Here is a 24,498-nt window from a genome sequence, read left to right on the forward strand (position 1 = left end):
TCATTCCTCTTTTTCCACAAACTTTTTGCCTAGTCTGACCTCTTCAAGCTTCAGTTTCTTCCCCTCTTTCCCTCTTGGAAAGGGGTGTCTTTCATTAGTTACTGGGTCACCCTAAGATGTCAAACTTCTATGCATTCTAAGCAAAGACAAAACTATTCTTGGGGTCATTTGTGTTACTAACCACCCATTTCAAGGTACTGCTCCATTACTGGTTATAACCGATGTTAAACAGCATGATTAAAAATGAAATCGTCAAGTATTATGCAACATACAAAAGTTGCTATTGTTTTAATTGTCTTGGAATTTCTAATGGCTACACATTCTTCTGGAAGGGACTTAGTCGCCTTTGATGTACATTGACTTTAAAATTTTGCATGCTAAGTTATTGTTCTAAAAATTAAATGAAAGAGTAGATTGACTTAAGACCAGCTATATGCCGTTTTTCCCCTCTGAAGTTTGGAACCATTAGGGAGAAAGGATTGAGATCGAGCGAGATCAAGACATCAGCTATATTAGTGAAAATTTTATTGGGAAAGTGGTTTGGCTCCATGGTCAAGTCCTTCTAATATTCACACTCTAAATAACCTCCTTTCCACTCCCCAAGGCAGAGCTATAACATATCCCTGACTAGGCAGGTACTTCCCATATAGCAGAAAGATGAACAAGACCATGTTGAAGGCAGGTTGCTCTAAATAGATGAAGGGACTGAGTCAAATGTGCTTGGTGCATCTTTCAAATTTATCAATCAAATAAATTACTACAAAGAGTAATGAAGTGGAAGTAGGGCAACTACTGCCTCCCCGTTATTTTGGAAAAGTTTAAGAAAAAAGCAATCAGCCAAAAAAAAAAGTCTGTAGAAAGATAAATGGTTTTCAAGTCAGATTACTTAGATTTAAATTCGCTCTCTCCCTCTTATTAGCTCCATGATCTTGGGCAAGCTACTTAATACCTCCTATCTTCATTTATAAAGTGAGGATAAAAATATCCACTTCCTTGCACAGAAGAAATGTAGCTTTATATGCAGAAACCCTTTCTTTTTCCTCCTTGGTTTCCAAGAAGACTGTATTTCCCAGACCATGTGACTGCCTTCTGACCGATGAAATATTTGGAGAAGTGAGGTTCACTGTTTCTAGACCCATCCCATCACACTTTCTGCACAATCCTCCATACTTCATTTCCTCAGGCTCCAGCCCGATCCAGTGGAGGAACTCAAAGCTCCATAACTCAAAGTGTCTTAACAATAATCCAGTGTTGTAGTATGATTCATATGGATTTTATAGAGTGAAATGTATCCCTTAAAAGATGTCTTGGGCTTCCCTGGTGGCGCAGTGGTTGAGAGTCCGCCTGCCGATGCAGGGGACACGGGTTCGTGCCCCGGTCTGGGAGGATCCCACATGCCGCGGAGCGGCTGGGCCCGTGAGCCATGGCTGCTGAGCCTGCGCGTCCGGAGCCTGTCCTCCGCAACGGGAGAGGCCACAACAGTGAGAGGCCCGCGTAACGCATAAAAAAAAAAAAAAAAAAAAAAAGATGTCTTAATTCTTATAACTGCAAAGTAATTTTTGGGTAGATTTCCATCGGAATGAAAATAGGGAAGAAACAATACAGTGAATTGGGATTAGAGCTAGGCAGAAATGAGGGAATTGAAATAAATAAACAAGGTAAAAGATTAATACTATTATAAGTCATTAGTGAAATATAATCAGAAAATAGTATATAACATTCTTACTAAACTTAAAACCATTTCTCTTCTCTTTAAAAGTTTACATAGAGTATCAACTTTATATAGTGATAAACTAGAGTGACACTTAACTCCTAAGGGGGGAAAAAAAACTTGACTAGCCTTCCAATGATTCCAATGAGACTAATTTTTGAAAGTCTTACACCACTAAAGATGATTTTTTTGGCTTGGTGGTCATGTTTACTTGCTCAGGGCAAACTGGATGTGTAGTATGGGGTCATAGTCTTAAAAACTTTTCTTGGGCTTCCCTGGTGGCGCAGTGGTTGAGAGTCCGCCTGCCGATGCAGGGGACACGGGTTCGTGACCCGGTCCGGGAAGATCCCACATGCCGCGGAGCGGCTGGGCCGGTGAGCCATGGCTGCTGAGCCTGCGCGTCCGGAGCCTGTGCTCCGCAACGGGAGAGGCCACAACAGTGAGAGGCCAGCGTACCGCAAAAAACCAAAACAAAAACTTTTCTTTTTGTCCTAGTGGGCATCTCATAGGCACTGCACTTTAAGCTCCCTGAGAACAGGAAGACAATTTGTCTAGTTTGCTGCTGTATTTCTTACAATTAGTACATGAAGAAATGCAACGTGTTTTTTAAAATAGAAATATAGCCAAAGGAATCTGTATAACATCTTGATTTACATGAGTAATGTAACTTAATTTTATTTAAAGTCGGGAGTTCCCTGGCAGTCCTGTGGTTAGGACTCCGCTCTTTCACTGCCAAGGGCATGTGTTCACTCCCTGGTTGAGGAACTAAGATCCCACAAGCCTCGACACACGGCCAAAAAAAAAAAGTTAATTCATAGCCCACATGCTCAAGAGATCATGGGGTGGTTTGAAGTAAGAGAATGGTAGAGATGAATGGTAGAGAGATGAATTGAGAAGTCCTTAATAATCCAGGTACATGATGTTTACAGTTTTGAATGAAGTTGAGACAGCGGGGAAACAAAAAATAGTGCAAACTTGGGATGTTTTAAATCTTATTCCATTGAAGAGGAATGAGGGAGATGGAAAAGAAGCGAATATCCTTCGGATTTTTAATTTGAACAATTAAGGGTGTGGATGGCAATGCTACTGACCAAGGTAAGGGACAAAAGTAGTGAAGCTGTGAGATTAGAGGAAGAAGCCAAAAATATTACAGTCAGTCACAGTACATTATATGTAGTTGGAAATGGATAATAGCAATTGGAAATATGAGTCAGGAGTTTAGGAGAGACATTGGGAAGGGTTAGACTTGAGAATCAGAAATACTTTTCACAGAACCACACCTCATGTGGCTACCGAGCATTTGAAATTGAGCTACTGCAAAGAGGGATGCCCTGTAAGGGTAATATACAAGTGGATTTGAAGACAATAAAAACATGTACACTATCTCATTAATAGCTTTTATACTGACAACATGTTGAAATGAAAATATTTTGGCTATCTTGAGTTAAAATATATTACACTATGTTTCACCTTTATATTTAGTTTAGATTTAGATTAGTTTTATTTTTTTGTAGATTTAGTTTTATTTTATTGTAACCACTAGCAAATATAAAATTATGTATGTTGGTTGCATGATATTTCTATTGGAAAATGCTAGGCTAGTATACTGACAGGAAAAATAATTGATGGTTTTCTATTTCATTTCTTTTCATTACTTATTTGAAGTAGTCTAGGTATTGTAAAAAAGAAAATCCTAAAAATACATTTTAGTTAACTGAGTAACAGGAATATCACAATATAAAATTCATTTTACAGAGTAACACTTGTGTGTTTCATGCCTCTGTGAGGGAGGCAGGAGTTCTGTGCTGCCCTTCAAGTTCCTACAATGAAAAGATCAGTGCTCTGTGACATATTTGCATCATGCAAATGCTGTGTGCATATGTGTGTGTGTGTGTATACAATGTACATAGACATGGAATCTGCTATCTTCTTTTTATACTTTATATGTAAAACATTGCTTTTTTGGTTTCCCAAATTTGCATGTATTCTAAGAAAAATGAACTCAAGTTACTGCAACAAAATTTTCTTCTGGCTTTTGACCAATGGAACGAGGAAGCAATTTTCCCAAGTATATTGTTGGGGGAAAATTGTTCATTTAAAAATCTGGGAGTTAGATTACACAACATCTATAGCTAATGGCAGAAGTTTGATTGTTACTTAATCTATTGCCCTTACTCTCTCCTTTAAATTAAATTTATGTAATAAAATCATCCAATACTTTTACTCTGTCTCATCAAAACATCCAGAGAAGATTCAGAATGAACGTCACAGCATGGGTAGAATTCATTTCATCTCATGTAGCTACTTTACCCTCTCATTCCATGTGTCCTTGGCAAAAGCCATTATTTCATTCTATTGCCAATATTGCCTTATGTCACATAATCTCTTGTACTAATATGTTCTCACTAACAGATAGAATCTCATATAAGAAAAAAATTGAAAGCTACCTATAAACTTCCTGTAACATGCTCTTTGGGACAGGAACAATTACGATCTTTATAATTTCTTTATTTAAAAAGAAAGAAACTGTTAATATTTCTTCCCTCATTTTAATTCAACATGTAAATTTCTGTATTGCTGAAAAGAAAAGGCACAATTGTACAATATACAACCAGTAGAGGATATTCAACAGTGACTTAACATTTTCAAATATAGATATGATTGTAATAGATTTAAATAAAATATAACCCAAACCACATTCATTAAAATCCTTGCCTTATAGGATTTTAGTATTGAGTTGGTCATATTAGCTAAGGATTTCCACACCTAATTGCTAAAGCAGATATTCTTTTAAATACTAGTTATGCAGCTATAACTAAGATTATAGATTGTTAAATAAAAAGTACAAATCCTTGATTATCTGCTTCCTGCTCCAGTGAATTTGTTCCCCAGGGAGTTATCTATTGTTCTTGTTTATTTCTTAATTCAAACAGAAATTGATTACAAAAAATTTTTCATCTTCACACCACCCTTTGTTGGCCTCTTCCCTAAACTAGAGAGGTTGGTAAAGCAAAAGAAGGATCCAATAAATATATAACTTCAAACTTTTTGGAGCCCAATAACAACAACCACCAACAATAAACAAACAAGACAGCAAAGTAGAAAACACATTATTTGATCTTGCATAATAAATTCTGAGGTCAGTTCTGCTCTCCCGAAAAGTGAACAGGGAAGGGGCAATGCTAGAAAGTTCAATTCTGTGGGTTTGTCCTGTGTTGTCCCAAATAGCATGATATTCTAATTTATAACATTTTAATCTAATGTAATTACAAACGTTCCATTAAAATGTGGAAAAATATAACATATAAGATGTAGCATGACACTACGTTTTAAAAGGGCCATTTTATCAATATAACTTGAATGAATTGTCAAGCAAGTTTACCCATAAAGTCAATCAAGATTGTGATATTTTTCTGTTATTCCTTTTAAGTCTCCATTTTGCCATAATCCCCTATAGCTATCAGTTACCCTCTTAATCTACTCCACACTTTTTTGGAAAAGGGAACACAATAATAATGAAGAGATTTAGTACTATTTTTCTAGAGTCTTTCTAGCCCTTTATTTTCTTAAAGATGTCTATATAAACTAACATGCTAAAGAATATCTTTACTCTAAATGTCAAATGGGTACCTAAAATGGGTCTTCAGCAGGACTTTTTTCTTGGCAATATTGTTATTGTCCCAAATGCCTTGGAAAATTAAACTGTGTATTTTGAACCCTCTGTTGTCTGAACTAATTGCAGGTAAGAAATGTATCTCAAGATGTAATATATACACTTGTACTGCTGATTTAACTTGGACAAAGTGTTCCTCTCAGCCCCTAAATGCAGGTAAAACTCTATTCAGATAATTCTCCACAATGGGATAATATAACCTTTTTAAAGGTTACTATGAGAGGAAATGTTATACAAGACCCTGTGGATTAGTGTTTGTAAAAATAAAAACACACAAATGACTTCACAGTTCTGTCAATTCAAATTTGCAGCCATTCACCCCCCTTTGATGCTCCTTGAGATGGGACCTCTAGGTAGATGCATTTTCCAGGGCTTAATGAATCCATGGCAGATGGTGTTCGGATCTCCAGCTTGGCACGTCTTTACCCTCTGTTGCGTATTTTGAGCACCTGTAGGCTGAAGTCTATGTCACAGTCTTTCTCTTTTGTATTCCCAGTCTTGATGTATTTTCTCCCTTCTACAGTATCCATAGTGTAACAACGAATGCAGCAGAAGTTACTTTGAGTGAACAGTTCTCTCAGAGGGGAGTATATGCGTCAGGTCATGCCAATGGTGCCATAATATGACCCTTAGTGATTATTAGAGTGAGAAGGACCCTTTGAAGTCCAAGATAAAGATGCTTCTGTCATGACTGGATTGTGAACAGATATGCTCTGTAGTAGATATGATGGGAAAGTCATGTTATTGCCCCAGTATATCTGCCTGGTAAATAACAGATGTATGATAAACATCTCATACTTAACATGTTCAAAATAAAAATTTTTTTTGTTTTTTTCACATCAGAGAGGAGTCTGAATGGAGGGACGGAGAAGGTCAAGAAGATAGAAGAAACTTGGAGGGGGAAGGCCTTCAAATCCACATTAAAGACTGTTTTTGTTTTCTCTTGTTTTATTTTTTTTACATCCATCCACAAATATTCTCTTAGTACCACCCCTCTGCCCATCAAGAGGCCAGATGAGAGAGAGGCCACTGAGGCCTGGGGTTCTGCCATGCAACAGAAACACATTTGTTTAGGTTCACATCACCAGTATCTTCAGACAAACAGAGAGAAATATGAAGGAAGTAATTTAGGAATGACTCCCTTAAATTTTTCTGAATGAAAAGTAAACTGTTTACTATATTCATTCCTTATCATCTTTTTAGGCTCTTTATCTTGTATTTTCCTTGGTTTACAGAATATTACATCTAGTTTAATAAACTGGAAAGGGGCATGAGCTTTGGAGCCCCACAGAGCTGGCTGAAAAATCTACCTCCCCTCACTGTGTGACTTCAATTTACTTCACTTCTCTGTGCCTTACCGGTTTATCCGTCCCCTAAAATGGGATAATTGTATATCATTCTGACCATAATACGTAGCAAATAATAGTGAAATATGGCAGACTTCTTAGAGTTGTGACACAGAATTGAAAATAATAAATAGGAAGCAAATTAAAATTCTTAAACAGACAAATTCCTTAATCAAAAATAAGGATTCAGTAGTTAGGAATAACATAGAAAGGACACAGCTGAAGAGGGAATTGGTAAGTTAGAAGATAGGACAATTGCTTTCTAACAACCAATATGAGTGTATTTCTGTAAGTATAGTTATGTTGAAATAAAGTTTTAAAAAGCAAAAAAAAAAATAAAGCATAAAAAACATAAACATATAATAAAAACGACTTACATATATGTAACTGATGTATCAAAATAGAGGACATATATAAAGGATGAAGACTAAGAATTTTCTAAAGCTAAGTAAAGAAACAAGCCGCAAATTCAAGAAGTACTGTGAACCCTACTGATTCAAAATGGATCAATGTAAAGAAAATCACAACCAGATAATAGAACAATTGTTGAAAACCAAATACAAAGACAAATATCTTAAAAACATCCAGAGATAAAAGATACATTACTTTGTAAGAAGCCACAATCAGACAGACAGTCAATTTCTCAACATAAAAATTAAAAACCAAAAGACAAAGTAATGCTACCCTTAATGACAAAAATTGCCAACATCACATTCTTCACACAATGCATAACTTCCTAAAAAAATAAAGGTGATATAAAAACATTTTCAGGTAAAGAAAACCTAGAAGAATTTTCACTAGGATATGCAATCTAAAGAATATTTTTCAGGTAAAAGGAAAAAAATCTAAAATTAGTATTTGGAGATGCAAGATGGAATAAAGAACAAAATTGACAATCATTTGGATGACATAAGTTAATATTGTTCGTTAAATAATAACTACTTATAAACTTTTATAGTAACAAAAGATTTGATTCATTGGAAATATATAATAGTTCTAAATTAACATGTAACTAATAATGTGGCTTTAAGTTTTGTTAAGCCAAAAATTAACAGAGCTACCAAAAATAGATATATTTATAGTCATGGGGAGATTTTAATATACATCTTTATATAACTGATATAAAAATCAAAACGAATGGTAAAATATATATAGATTTAAATACCATGATTAGCAAAGTTGACATAAGTGACAGATACAGAATATTTAACTGCCAGACTGAAGGATTCATTTTTCTCCAAATGCACACAAAGCTTTTATGAAAATTAACCATATGTTACACCATAAAATAGATCTCAAAATATTTCAAAGAATTGAAATAATACTTAATACGCTCTCTGATCACAGTAAAATTAAAAAATAAATAACAGGAAAATTAAATAACAGGAAAACAAAAAAAAAAAACCCTGTATTTTAAAAATTTCAAATACTTCTATTACTAATGGGTTAAAAGAAAAAAATAGAATGGAACTTTTAAAAATATTTGAATTAGTTCATATTAAAACTTATTGGATACAGTTAAAACCTTAAATTTATTTATTAAAAAGAAGAAAGTTTAAAAATCAATAATCAGCATAATTTATGGTGAAGTATTGTTAAGTTTTCCCTGTGAGAACAGAACCAAGGGAAAAATGAAAAACTATAGTCATTTTTCTTTTCAACACAGTATGGAAGCTTTGGTTTGAAAAAGCAAGAAAAGGTATATTAGGATAAGGCTTAGAAACAAAGAAGTAAAACTCTTTTTCCATAACAACAGGACTTTTTATGTAGAAAACTTTAAAATCTATAGATAAATTATTATATGTGACCTTAGCAAGGTTTTAATTAACAAATAATTAGAAAATAAAATTTAAATAATTTACAGGAGCATACATCAAACTCCTAAGGATAAATCTAACAAAAGCTGTGAGAGAGCTCTACCCAGAAAACTATAAAACTTCACTGAAAGGAAGTAAAGGACACCTAAATAGATGGAGATATGTATTATGTTTATAAATTGGAAAACTCTATATTAAAGAGAGGTGAATTCTCAAACTGATCTATAAATTCTCAGAAATCCTCATTAAAATGACAGATTTTATTTGTGTGCACATGCATGCGCATGCGTGTATAAGTTGACAACCCAGGTTTAAAATTTATACGGAAGTGCAATGGCCAAGAAGAGCTATAAGATATTTGAAGAAAAAAAGCCGCGTGGAAGACTGTAGTCTACTAGATATCAAGACTTACTCTATAGCTGTAGGATTTTAGGGCACTAACATAAAGGAAAAAATTGATCAATTTGTGTGAAATCAAAATCTTCTGGTCATCAAAAAACATCAATAAGAGGGTGAAAATGATTGTTTAAGAGTGTAGAGTTGGAGAGACTTCCCTGGTGGGGTAGTGGTTAGGAATCCACCTGCCAATGCAGGGGACATGGGTTCGAGCCCTAGTCCGGGAAGATCCCACATGCCGCTGAGCAACTAAGCCCGTGAGCCACAACTACTGAGCCTGCGTGTCACAGCTACTGAAGTCCAGGCACCTAGAGCCCGTGCTCAGAAGCCAGTGCAGTGAGAAGCCCACGCACCACAACAGAGTAGCTGTTCACTGCGACTAGAGAAAAGCTCCTGTGAAGCAACGAAGACCCAACACAGCCAAATAAATAAATTTATGAGTGTAGAGTTGGAGAAAATATTTATAGCATATATAAGTGTAAAAGAGGCTCTTGTACAGACTATATGAGGAATTCTCCTTTAATTCAACAAGAAACAATTTGGATACCTCAATAGAAAAAACGTGGGCAGACGAGCAGACACTTCAAAAAAGGAGGATATCTAAATGGCCAACTCATTAATCATCACGGAAATGTGAATGAATTAAAGTCATAATGAGATACCACTACAAAACAACAACGAGCCAAAATTAAAAACACAATACTCAGTGTTAAAAGAACATGGAGCAATAGGAAGTCATATGTCGATGGTGAGAATGTGAATGTAAATATGAATAGTACAACTATGAAAAATGGAATAGCACTGATTAATTTAAGCATACATGTACCTTGTGATGCAGCAATTCCACTCACTGGCATATAATCAACATGCATATGTGCGTAAAAATATACCCAAAATGTTTACATACAAAATATCCATAATAGCGTTATTCACAATTGCCAAAACTAGACACCTGTCCTAAATATATTGTAATCTAGCCATACTATAGAGCAATGAAAATAAATGACACTACATATATGCAATCACATGGATGAATTTTATTAAAATTATTTTTGAGTGAACAAGTGGACACTTTAGATTACATACTCTGTGATCTCATTTACACAAAGTTCACAAAAGGCAATGCTACTCTGTGGTGTTTAGAGGTCAGGATAGCAGTCACCTTTGGTGATGAAAAAGACAGACATGATTGAAAGGGCATGAGGAAGGATTCTGGGGTGCTGATAATATTCTAATGTTCTGCTTCTATACCGTGGTGGTGGTCAAAGTGGTGTTTACTCTGGGAGAATTCACTGCACTCTACACGTAGGATTTGTGAACGTTTCTGTGTGTGTTCTTTTTTTTTTTAAGATTCAAAATTTTTATTTTTCTGTGCAAACATGCAAGTGACATGATTCCTTCCAAGCTAATAGGCCTAGAAAATGAGATTTGCTTTAAAAAATGAGACAAAATAAACAAACAAAAAAACAATAAAAAATCCTGCCATCTATAAGCCCAAAAGAAGGAGAGAGCTACAGACATGCAAACACAGGAAAAGTGTGTACTGGTTTTTTGTTTTGTTTTTTTTAAATAAATGGAAATAATCTATCCATTATCCATTCTTCCTCCGATTTTCTTCTTCTCTTCCCACTATCAAAATCTATGGCTCTGGCTTTTCTGTTTTCCTACTTAGTTTTATTTTATTTTATTTTTAAAATTTTTATTGGAGGATAATCGCTTTACAGTGCTGTGTTAATTTCTGCTGTACAGCAAAGTGAATCATCTATACGTATACATACCTTCCCTTTTTTTTAGATTTCCTTCCCATTTAGGTCACCACAGAGCATCGAGTAAAATTCTGTTTCCATAAAACTATTAGGAGAGCAGCTTTCTCTGTACTGTCTTACTCTCATTGTACTGTATTAGCTCACTCCTCAACTTCACTGCCAAGTGTCTGGAAAATAATTTCTACTTGATTCTGTCTCTCTTAATCCCACTCGTTCTCCGCCCATTATGTTCTGGCTTCTGCCCTAGCGCTCGGAAAGTGCATTCACCGAAGTCACCGATGACTTTCTAATTGCCAATTGTGTACTTTCAGTCTGGTCCAGCTTGACCTCTCCACACCACGCGATGCTGCTGAGCAGCCCTCGCTTGTAGCCCTTTCTTCCCCTGACCTCTTCCTCATTCTCTTTCCTTGTGGACTATTTGAATAGTGTCCCTCCTTCCTTGCTGGGCCTTCAAATACTGGTTTTCTAGATTCTTGGCCCTCAATTATGTGTTTTCTAGTTATAATTGTTCAGTTTCCTCTAAAATCAGAATTATAAACTGGTGTAGACATGTTTTCTGTAGTTCAAACAACTTTTAACAAATTAAGAACTATTTTCCATTGTATAAAAATCAGCAGATTTCACATAAAATACCAGGCTTCTGGAATCAGAAAACTGAAAAAGTTTGGTAACCCTAGAATTCAGCTTCTTGAGGGGGCAGAGATCTTCTGGAAGTAAGTAGTACGAGATTTTAGCCCAACTCGGAACCTACGCTTACCTCTACTTTTTAAAATAATTTAATTTATTGAACTATAGTTGATTTACAATGTTGTGTTAATTTCTGCATCTCTACATTTTATAGCCTGTTTAGAGTATGTAGGGCACTTGAAATTCTCACCACTATAACACATGTCTCCTTAGAGTAGAGCTTTTGAAATGGTGAAAAAAAATCACCCGGGAAACTTGTTCAAATGCTTCTACCCTATCCCCCAGGAGAGCAGTATGACTGGTATTGGGTGGAGTCCGGGAAATAATATATTTAAAAAGTCCCAGGTGACTCTGTTGCAAGTAATCCATGGAAGACACTAGGTAGGGGACTTCTTTAACTTTGATGTCTTGAACTCTTTCAGTTCTTGGTCATAAGTGCTTCATTGTCTTCTAGACAAGACAGCTGTACAAATAAGTAATCATAATAAATATAAATTATAGTAAAAGAGAGAGCTTTTAATGATTAAAACCTCAGCAGCCAGTTCATTTAGGACAAGGGATAAGTAAGTTACTGAAATGGGGTAGACTTGAAGGTCTCTAGAATTGAGAGGATTAAGGAACTTATAAAGCAGGGAACACAGTGCGTGTGACATAAACATATTTCCATATATAAGTATCAGAAAAAAGAGGTTGTCTCCTCTTCTTTTTTTAATGGCTTATTCCTGTTATTGCGTTAATTCACCTGTACCCCAACTCAGGGTCAGTATCACTTTAAAGAAAATACTTAACATTTGTAAACTTTTTTTTTTTTTTTTGCAGTACATGGTCCTCTCACCGTTGCAGCCTCTCCCGTTGCGGAGCACAGGCTCCGGACGCGCAGGCTCAGGGGCCATGGCTCACGGGCCCAGCCGCTCCGCGGCATGTGGGATCTTCCCGGACCGGGGCACGAACCCGTGTCCCCTGCATCGGCAGGCGGACTCTCAACCGCTGCGCCACCAGGGAAGCCCCGTAAACTCTTTTTTAAAATCAAATTTTTATTCCCTGAAAAGATGACAATGAGCAGAGCAGTTCAGTCTAAAATAAAGGAGAGCTGAGATAGCGACCTCATACCACGGAATGCCATAGTTTCCAAGAAACTTTTTACATAAGTCATACCACTTATTAAAACAAGTCATGATGTAGACTGGGAAGAAATTATCGTCTACTTTTAATAGATAAGGGGCATGAGAAAACAAACCGAAGGTAACAACTTCATATGACAGAGTCTGCACTAGAATCCCTGCACCTCTATTTTATTTTTAATATTTTAGATACTTTATAAATTAATGAAGTTATTGGGGATGCATTTAGTGTTGCTACACTTTTCTACAATTATCATTTTGACTTATCATGCATTTTCCCATTAATACTCACTAGAAAATTGAGTTATTTGAAGTCATCAAACAGATAATCCCGTTTAATTTCTCCTTAGGGATAAAAACAGGAAGACTGGTAAGACTTTTGCTTTTAGTGTTACACAACTTAGGTTTACAGGATAAAGTATTTAACTAATAGAATTGATAGGAGTCTTGGTTCTTTCACCGTTTTGGATTTTTGGTACTTGGTGTGTGTATGTGTGTGTGTGTGTGAATTCTCATATGGAGATCTAATTGTTTATATAAAACAGAAATATCAAGAGCCACTTCTAAAATTTTTTATTTTACTTATATAAATAGAATAATTTATTTATAATTTATTTTATAAATTTTCTATTTATATTTGATGTTTCAACCCTCATTTTCCTGTAGAGTTTAATACAAGAGGGCTCTTCATTGACTACCTCTGGAAGGAAAATTTTACATATGGGTGCCGGTCTCAAGAATGAATTACACAGACCTACTAGAGAACAGACTTATGGGGAGGGGGAAGGGTGAGCTGTGACAAAGCGAGAGAGACGCATGGACATATATACACTACCAAACGTAAGGTAGATAGCTAGTGGGAAGCAGCTGCATAGCTGGGAAATCAGCTCGGTGCTTTGTGACCACCTAGAGGGGTGGGCTAGGGAGGGTGGGAGGGAGGGAGATGCAAGAGGGAGGGGATATGGGGATATATGTATATGTATAACTGATTCACTTTGTTATAAAGCAGAAACTAACACAGCATTGTAAAGCAATTATACCCCAATAAAGATGTTAAAAAAAATAATAAATGCAACAGACTGTAAAAAAAAAAAAAAGAATGAGTTACAAAGGGAGAAAGGTCAAAATGCCTGAGTTCTCTGTTCTTCCCTTTCTCTCAATACACTCACATGTAATTTCCCAGCTTTCTTCTCTATACAATAAATCCTAGAGGAGCAAGATATAAGGGAAAGGAGGTAAAATCTCTATTAAGAAAATGGAGTTTCAGTGTAGTACCTAGCACTTCTTAGCCTTATACCTATAAGCTTCATAGTTACTGTACTCAGTTTTCACATCTATAAAATGGATCAAATAAGAAAATGCATATGGGAGCATTTTGTAAAATACAAAGCACTCTGCAAATAATGTGTTTGTTGCGGAAGAAAATACAGATCATAGAGTCCGATCTTCTACTGTGTTACCCTTAGCAAATCACTTAATCTCTCTGAATCTTAATTGCTCATCTGTGAAATATAGATAAGACATTGTCAAGCATTGCCTTGATAAACTTGAGTTCAAAAATCAGACCATGTGTAGAATCTTTATTTCCATTTATAAATGATGCATTTCAACCTAGAGAACAAGGAACAAGATACCTTGCACAGTGTCTGGGCTTTCTTACAGACTAAAACATATTTTCTTTCACATGAAATTGTACTGGAATGTCGTGGTCACTAGATATTTTTAAAATGTGCAATAATATGCAAATAAATGGGCAATATCGAGCTGGTTGAATATGCACAAAGTATAGAATGACCTTCCCATCAGATTTTTCTCTTTATATAAATCGGTAGTTTTTGTCTCTAGTTACAAGTAATTTTTTTAAAAGGAAACATATAGTTCTTCTTGGTACACATATATCAATAAATACTATTAGAACCGGATACAAGGAGTTTCAGAAGCCAGAGTACATCCTAACTTTGAACGAGCCTTTGACCTGGAAGAAAGATGTGACATGAAATGTAGTCAGATATGATGAAAACACAAAACTCAGTTAGCACGACCTGTTTGCATGGTTCTAAAAGGGGCAGGACAATCACTTTTTTCCCAGGTTACAAATAATTTTCACTTGCTGTGGTGGAGACAGCAAGTTTCTAATTCCACAGCAGTTGTGTCAGTTCCTCCCTAACATGTGCAATCTCCCTTCTTCCCACCCATGCCCCATTTTGCTGTCAGTGATCTTTATCAAAAGAATCCCCCTTTTAAATCCTTCAATGGCTCTCCACTGCCCTCAGGATAAAATCCATACTTCATATCAGGGTCCCTGTCTTGGTCTCTGCTTTCATCTTCTCTTGAGATTCTATTCATGTTCCTCCAGTTATAATAACATACCAACAACTAACCACAGCTTTGTTCCTTTACATATGCCTCTCTCTCCACCAACCCTCCTTCCTCACCCTCCACACCTTCTGAATATCCTTCCCTGACCTTTTTCTATTTAAGTTTTATTCCTCTACATTCCCATACTATCAAGTGCTTATCTTGATCATGCAGTTGACCTTATCCTATCATATTTATGACTTATTTCATCTACTAAAGAATAAATGTCTTAAGTACCGAAACCTTATCCCTTTTATAGACACTTGATGTCAAACGCAGTGTAGGAAACACAGTAGGTGCTGGTAAACATTTGCTGAATGAATGAAAAAAAGGCGATGGGCATTAAACAAACACAAACACTGGGATAGGTTCTTGGGCGGTACTGATACTGACCAGGTTGAGTTTACCAAATCCCTAGCTAATTATTTGGATGGTTAGAATGTGAATACAATATTCCCTTTTTAAAGAGTATTTAGAAAAATGTGAGGAGAAAAATCAGCGGGAGTTCTCATTCTACCCCTCTGTTCAAGGTTAGAGGGGTATTTTGAGATTAATCAAGGTTATAGACTTGTAGTGGAAAGAGATAACTGGAATGAAGTCCCTACCTGTCTTTGCTTTCAGCCGAACACAGATTTAGTTTTCCTATTTCTTCCGCTTCCCCGAGGCATTGGCTGGCCCACCCCTGAGATTAAACCAAATTTCAGGTGGTCTTGATGAAGCCCATGAGGAGATAAGAACAGCTTTTCAGGACAGATGATTCATTTTCTCAAACTTCACCCATTTGTGCACTGAGGATAATAGTATAGGCTGCCTCCTAGAGACGTTGCAAGGATTAAGAGACAGTAAACATAAAAGAGCATTGAACGGCTGCGTGGGGATTCAGTCTGAGAAGCAGGTGCTCCTTCTTATTTTCCCATCCTTCATCTCCAGACCACGTCCTGAATGTGCAGAGTCTAAAGGGCAAGTGGAAGGAGTGGGGTGCAAGCCCTGGGACTTTATTTTCAAGCCTGTTCTACAATATCATGGCCAATTTTTGTAGGTTATTTAAGCCAATGACATTTTCTGAGCCCCAAGTGCACTAGACCTCACAGACATATAAGCCAGATAGGAAGCCCCAGATGCTTCTTTAAAGGAAAGTTTGTTGGGCCGAGGAAGCCATGATAACCCCATAGCAAAGGACATGAGAGCTGCCTCACTTTTGAAGATCTGGGTTAGGACTATCCATTTGGTGGACTTTGAGGGCCATACTTTAGAAATCAGATTGCCTTGCACAATATAAACACTGGAAAAATAACCACTGAATCCATTTAAACACATTGAACTGAAGCCCTGTACTTTTCCTCAAATAACTAGACATCTTCAGCGCTCTTTTCTCAAACTGTATGTAGACACGTGTTTGGGCGCTGCTTGCTGGTGTCCACACTGTTGTACCGTGGTAACCAATGATAGCAAACAATGGACATGGATCCAAAGAACAGCGACAACAACAAAGAAAATCTGCATTAGTTGTAGAAAGTGGGGGAAATTGAAGTTTAATAGTGAGCTAAGTAGTTAACAAGGTTTCATAGATATAATATATGTGAAGTGTTTTTATCTAGGTATAAAGGAAATGGATAGAACTAGAATTCTGAAGAAATCTCAAGAAATTACGAAAATGATTTAGAAAATATTTTTTCGATAAAAATAGAATTATTTTTCTGTGCAAAAAGTTCCTTAATTTATTGATAATTTTTAAAATATTAGAACACATTAATTCAGTCATTCATCTTTTTTCTGAAATTAAAAAATATTGTCACTATTTAGACACAAAAATGGAATTCTTATGACTTACACTTTTTCTAGGGAAGCTTTCCCTTTTGTGTGAGTCAAAAAGCCATTTTCCTCAATACGTCTGATCATACAGTAGGACGTCCAGCATACTCTGAGACACAAGTCTTATAGAAGTCTTATATTTTAATTATTTGGATGCAAATTTAGTAAAACGTGCAATATTTTAGGCTCTATACTTGAGGCAGTGCATTTGTACTCTGGCTAAGGATTTTCTTAATAAATATTTATTCACACAATCAATGGTCTTGGGGTTAGCAAGACAGCTCACTTCATGTATGGTAATACATAAAATAATTGTAAAATAATATCAGTGTAATCTCTCATGATCCTTGTATTTTTACAGTGTCAGTTGTTACTTCTCCTTTTTCATTTCTAATTCTATTGATTTGAGTCTTCTCCCTTTTTTTTCTTTATGAGTCTGGCTAGTGGTTTATCAATTTTGTTTATCTTCTCAAAGAACAAGCTTTTAGTTTTATTGATCCTTCATACTGTTTTCTTTGTTTCTATTTCATTTATTTCTGCTCTGATCTTTATGATTTCTTTCCTTCTGCTAACTTTGGGGTTTTTTTGTTTTTCTTTCTCTAACTGCTTTAGGTGTAAGGTTAGGTTGTTTATTTGAGATGTTTCTTTTTTCTTGAGGTAGGATTGTATTGCTGTAAACTCCCCTCTTAGAACTGCTTTTGCTGCATCCCACAGGTCTTGGGTCATAGTGTTTTCATTCTCATTTGTTTCTAGGTAGCTTTCGATTTCCTCTTTGATTTCTTCAGTGATCTGTTGGTTATTTAGTAGTGTATTGTTTAGCCTCCATGTGTTTGTATTTTTACAGAGTTTTTCCTGTAATTGATATCTAGTCTCATAGTGTTGTGGTCGGAAAAGATAGTTGATACGATTTCAATTTTCTTAAATTTACCAAGGCTTGATTTGTGACCCAAGATATGATCTATCCTGGAGAATGTTCCATGAGCACTTGAGAAGAAGGTGTATTCTGTTGTTTTTGGATGGAATGTCCTATAAATATCAATTAAGTCCACCTTGTTTAATGTGTCATTGAAAACTTGTGTTTCCTTATTTATTTTCATTTTGCATGATTGGTGAAAGTGGGGTGTTAAAGTCCCCTGCTATGATTGTGTTGCTGTCGATTTCCCCTTGTATGGCTGTTAGCATTTGCCTTATGTATTGAGGTGCTCCTATGTTGGGTGTATAAATATTTACAATTGTCATATCTTCTTCTTGGATCGATCCCTTGATCATTATGTAGTGTCCTTCTTTGTCTCTTGTAATTGTCTTTATTTTAAAGGCTATTTTGTCTGATATGAGAATTGCTACTCCAGCTTTCTTTTGATTTCCATTTTCATGGAATACCTTTTTCCTTCCCCTCACTTTCAGTCTGTATGTGTCCCTAGGTCTGAAGTGGGTCTCTTGTAGACAGCATATATATATGGGTCTTGTTTCTGTAGCCATTCAGCCAGTCTATGTCTTTTGGCTAGAGCATTTAATCCATTTACAATTAAGGCAATTATCAATATGTATGTTCCTATTACCATTTTCTTAATTGTTTTGGGTTTTTTATTGTAAGTCTTTTCCTTCTCTTGTATTTCCGGCCTAGAGAAGTTCCTTTAGCATTTGTTGTAAAGCTGGTTTGGTGGTGCTGAATTCTCTTAGCTTTTGCTTGTTGGTAAAGTTTTTAATTTCTCCATCGAATCTGAATGAGATCCTCGCTGGGTAGAGTAATCTTGATTGTAGGTTTTTCCCTTTCATCACTTTCAATATGTCCTGCCACTCCCTTCTGGCTTGCAGAGTTTCTGCTGAAAGATCAGCTGTTAACCTTATGAGGATTCTCTTGTATTTTATTTGTTATTTTTCCCTTGATGCTTTTAATATTTTTTCTTTGTATTTAATTTTTGATAGTTTGATTAATATGTGTCTTGGCGTATTTCTCCTTGGATTTATCCTGTATGGACTCTCTGTGCTTCTTGGACTTGATTGACTAGTTCCTCTCCCATATAAGGGAAGTTTTCAACTATAATCTCTTCAAATATTTTCTCAGTCCCTTTCTTTTTCTCTTCTTTTTCTGGGACCCTCTATAATTCGAATGTTGGTGCATCTAATGTTATCCCAGAGGTCTCTGAGACTGTCCTCAACTCTTTTCATTCTTTTTTCTTTATTCTGCTCTGTGGCAGTTATTTCCACCATTTTACCTTCCAGGTCACTTATCCATTCTTCTGCCTCAGTTATTCTGCTATTGATTCCTTCCAGAGAATTTCTAATTTCATTTATTGTGCTGTTCATCATTGTTTGTTTGCTCTTTAGTTCTTCTAAGTCCTTGTTAAACATTTCTTGTATTTTCTCCATTCTATTTCCAAGATTCTGGATCACCTTTACTATCATCACTCTGAATTCTTTTTCAGGTAGACTGCCTATTTCCTCTTCATTTGTTTGGTCTGGTGGGTTTTTACCTTGCTCCTTCATCTGTGTGTGTTTCTCAGTCTTCTCATTTTGCTTAACTTACTGTGTTTGTGGTCTCCTTTTCGCAGGCTGCCGGTTTGTAGTTCCCGTTGTTTTTGGTGTCTGCCCCCGGTGGGTAAGGTTGGTTCAGTGGGTTGTGTAGGCTTCCTGGTGGAGGGGACTAGTGCCTGTGTTCTGGTGCATGAGGCTGGATCTTGTCTTTCTGGTGAGCTGGACCACTTCTGGTGGTGTGTTTTGGGGTGTCTGTGACCTTATTAAGATTTTAGGCAGCCTCTCTGCTAATGGGTGGGGTTGTGTTCCTGTCTTGCTAGTTGTTTGGCATAGGGTGTCCAGCACTGTAGCTTGCAGGTCGTTGAGTGTAGCTGGGTCTTAGCGTTGAGATGGAGATCTCTGGGCGAGCATTTGCTGTTTGATACTATGTGGAGCTGGGAGGTCTCTGGTGGACCAATGTCCTGAACTCGGCTCTCCCACCTAAGAGGCTTGGCCTGACAGCCAACCCGAGCACCAAGAGCCTGCAGCCATATGGCTCCCAAGTCTACAGTTGCTCCCAAAGTCCACCTCCTCATTTGGGATGATTTGTTGTCTATTCAGGTATTCCATAGATGCAGGGTACATCAAGTTGATTGTGGAGATTTAATCCGCTGTTCCTGAGGCTGCTGGGAGAGATTTCCCTTTCTCTTTGTTCTCACAGCTCCCGGGGCTCAGCTTTGGATTTGGCCCCGCCTCTGCGTGTAGGTCGCCTGCGGGCGTCTGTTCTTCGCTCAGACAGGACGGGGTTAAAGGAGCTGCTGATTAAGGGGCTCTGGCTCACTCAGGCCGGGGAGAGGGAGGGGCACGGAGTGCGGGGCAAGCCCTGCCGGTGTGACGTTGCACGAGTCTGAGGCACGCCGTGCGTTCTCCCGGGGAAGTTGTCCCTGGATCCCGGGACCCTGGCAGTGGGGGGCTGCACAGGCTCTCCGGAAGGGAGGTGTGCATAGTGACCTGTGCTCACACACAGGCTTCTTGATGGCGGCAGCAGCAGTCTTAGCATCTCACGCCCGTCTCTGGAGCTCGTTTAGGCGGCGCTCTGAATCCCCTCTCCTTGCGCCCCCCGCAACAATGATCTCTTGCCTCTTCGGCAGCTCCAGACCTTTTCCCGGGCTCCCTCCCGGCTAGCCATGGTGCACTAACCCCCTGCAGGCTGCGTTCACGCCGCCAATCCCAGTCCTCTCCTGGTGCTCTGACCGAAGCCCGAGCCTCAGCTCCCAGCCCCGCCCACCCCGGCGCGTGAGCAGACAAGCCTCTCTGGCTGGTGAGCGCTGGTCTGCACCGATCCTCTGTGCGGGAATCTCCCCACTTTGCCCTCCGCACCCCTGTTGCTGCGCTCAGAGCCTCCGCGGCTCCGAAACTTCCTCCCTCCGCCACCCGCAGTCTCCGCGCGAAGAGTATTCTAGTGTGTGGAAACCTTTTCTCCTTCACGGCTCCCTCCCACTGGTGCAGGTCCCGTCCCTATTCTTTTGTCTCTGTTTTTTCTTTTTTCTCTTGCCCTACCCAGGTACGTGGGGAGTTTCTTGCCTTTTGGGAGGTCTGAGATCTTCTGCCAGCGTTCAGTAGGTGTTCTGTAGGAGCGGTTCCACGTGTAGATGTATTTCTGTTGTATCTGTGGGGAGGAAGGTGATCTGCGCGTCTTACTCCTCCGCCATCTTGAAGGTCTCTGATACTTTTTATTAGAGTGATTCTACCTTTGGTTTACAACACATTTTCCCAGCAATTTAACTCAGTATCTCTCTGCAATCCCGTGTTGGGCTAAAGGCTAAATGGATACAATTTTGCAGCAACCTCTCAAATGTGTTTCTAATCAGCATGCTGCAGCGCCTTTCCATTAAGCAGATATTTCCCATTTTATATTCTTTACTCGAAAGATCATTACTTTGCATTTACCTATCGTGAACCATATTTGCTGTATATTAGCCCAGACACTTAAATGTTCTCAAGCTTGATGTATCCCTCACAATCTTACTCTTCTTTGCTTTTCTAGTCATTTAAAAATAATCTGCACGCAAGCAGAGTCAAAGGGTGGTGAATCCTATCTAGTCTACTTTATATCTTATTTTCTTTTTTGCAAATACGGATGAATTCTGAAGAAATTTAATAGAAGGAAAGGAAATAATGATGAGACTGACTTGGTATCTTGGCCCTTTGGCTCTGACATGAGCACCATTGTTTTACTACATATCATGATCATAATAGCAGTAAAACAAAATGTATGACAGTAGCTAAAAGGAGTTGTCCACGGTGACCTGCCCAGTAAACTTGTGATTATTATTTCCCTGCCTCAAAAATACAAGGGGAACTGTGAGTATCCATATCAGTGAATGGATTCAAAGACTTCTGTATGACCTTAGGCTGTGTCGATAGGGGTAGCCTGTAAGAAATCATTGAACCAAAAAGGAATGACTGAGATTCTAAAAAATAATACTGAAGGAAAAGGATTCAGTAGTTCTTGAGCTGTAAGGTCTACTTTATTCAGATTATTTTGTAAATGCAACAATCTATGTAAGGAGTATTACAGTTGTGGGGATTCATTGCTGTTATGTGCTATTATAGCCAGAGAATCCAGAATGCCTATATCCTTCATATTAATAATCCTTCCTAAAGGAATTACCCCCATGATAACCAGCAGCAGACTAAGTATGAAGGTAACTTTTCATGGCTTTGTATGTGTCTAATAATTTAACAAAGAGTTTTTATTAACATTGGATTGGAGGGTGTTTCTTGAGCCGAAAGATTTAAGTGGGGACTCAGTAAAAAGATCTCATTCCCATATTCTGAATCCTGGAGCCAATCTCTGGAAGCAGAGAAGGAGTGAAGGGGAAGAAACAAAAGAAAAAAGAAGAGACTTTGTGTCTAAGAACCCATCCCACTCTGTGGAGTGCAAGAGAGAGAGGTTTCCCGAATGGGCCCCAGGATGTAGGTCCTTCCAAGCTTCCGTCTACCACACAGAGGTAAGAAAGGAGACATTTGTAAGAAAGGGAAAATAGAGTGTGTTACATCTGTCTTTATGTGTTTTAAGGCATGGTGATCCCACGTCATCTAATGGATGTCCTGGCAATCACAGAATAATTAAATAAAAACTCCTTTTATTATCCCAATAGAACCCTCAGAAGGGGAAGCTCCTTGGTATGAGATTTTGGTGGAACATTTCCCTAGTTGAGTTCATTGATGTATAAAGAGGGACACTTATTTCACTTCTGGGAAGGGACAGGTAAGACAGTGAAAATGAAAGAATGCCTGAATTGTTTTGAAAGGAAGGTAGGAGCTAACCAGATGATAAAAATGGGCAGGGGACATTCTAGAGCAAAGGGACAGATGTAGAAAATCACTGTGTTCTGTTTTGTTTTTTGTTTTTTTTTTTACTGTGGAATTATAAGCAGTTTGATTTGGCTGGACCATACAGTAGAGCAATCATGTATCAGCTGTGCTCTGGATGGTCTAGAGAGCATCTCTCAGACTGATTTTAGAACTCTCATCATGAGTGAATGTAGCCATCTCAGAATTCTTTGGCTATTCTCAACAATCTCACTATATACTACTTTTGTGAGGCAGGCATTTTCATCCTGGGTGTAATTTTGGAAAAGTTATTGAAACTCTTGTGTCTTAGTCCAAGCATATATAAACAGGGAATATACAATACTTACTTCATAGGTTTGTTGGAGCACACATGGAATCACGTCTTTGAAAAGTGCTTTGCAACCTGCAAAGTACAATACAAAAGTTAACGATTATTAAGCTGATGAGATTTCTTTCATGTCATATTTTGAGCCATATAGCCAAAAATTAAAAAAATATATCAAGAAAATATATATATATATCCATTTAAAAATGCAATATTCAATAAACACAAATCATTTAATCTTACTATGTGCAACTATTTTTTTCATAAAGTTCAACTCAATAAAAGTGGTTATATTTAAGAAAAACTTTAAAGCACAGATGTTAAATATATGGCACATGGGACCTAATTCCTCAATTGTGTTCCCAAGGCAGACATCACTAATTGATAACACTTTTTCCACTGTGTCAGAATGGAGCTTCAAAATTCTTCTCAACATTCCAAGTAGCTAAACTGACATGTAAAAGCTGACCCTTGATATCTATTATTATTTTTATTGGATTAAAGCCAGAAGAGGGGGCAGAAGACTTTTTTCTTGCCTGCAAGCTATCCTTGTAAACAACTAATTCAGAGGGGAAAAGCTCTGTCTTTAAACATTTTTAGGAATGAGAATGTGAGAATTGTGAAGTAAGTTTTCTTAATGCAACAAGAAGGATACTTTTAAAAACTGGTTTTTTTTTTTTTAGTATCTCAGATTATTGATTCCTTAATTTCCTTCAAATTCAACATAGTTTCAAAACTATTGTGTTAGTTTTAAAGTGATGGTTATAAAATGACTAGGTTTGTGCCAAATAATAAATATATATTCAAGTAAAAACATCTTTGAATAGCTCAGAACAATTTTGTGAATGGAGTCTAGAATATGGGCAGATGCATTAAAATGCCATAACCATGTATACACATAGTTACCAAGTCATTGTTGGATACTATCTTCATGCATCATTTTGATGCTGTTTAATGTAGGATATGCTGAAAAGCTATTATTTGGTCTTTTCAAAAATACCTAGTAAATAACCTTCTGCCCAATTACAATTTTCCTTTAGATTCAAAAACTGAGGCCGTAAAGATGTATAATGGTTTCCTTTTGAATGTGTAACAAAATATCAAAAAAAATTGCTGCTTTTAAATTGGTAAGTACTTGATAACAGACACACTTAGAATGGATAAGTGTGGGCCAGGGGAAATGAGACACGGTGTGAAAAGAAACATTCTTAGCTTTATGCAGAAGTTCTGCCATGGAGGGGATAAAGACGAGGATGCGAGTAAAGTGTACTCGCTCTGACATGGGGCCCACCTTCCTGTAAGACCAACACAAATGTGCTCAGTCAGCAAACTGCCATGTTAACAGTTTTGAGTGATGGGAAGCAATAGCTGTAGGCCACTCCCTCAGCCCCTCAGCCCCACTAAGACCCGGCCTCAGGGGTTTTCTCTCCCTTCGTAATGGAGGTTCCTCCCACTCTGCTGTACCTCCCGAGGGATGGTTATTTTTGCTGAGCCAGGGGACAGAATTATGACACTAAGATGTGAAGAAAGTGTGTTGTTTTAAGGTTAACGGAGAAACAGAATCCTACTTACCGCCACCTTGCATGCGAATGCAGTTTTGCCAAGAAGCGATATTTGAATAGCTATGTGGGTGAAAAGGGCTGCTCTAGCTGTGATTTTAACTAATATGTGA

The sequence above is a fragment of the Phocoena phocoena genome, chromosome 17, assembly GCF_963924675.1.
Source record: "Phocoena phocoena chromosome 17, mPhoPho1.1, whole genome shotgun sequence".
In the NCBI taxonomy this organism is placed as follows: Eukaryota; Metazoa; Chordata; class Mammalia; order Artiodactyla; family Phocoenidae; genus Phocoena; species Phocoena phocoena.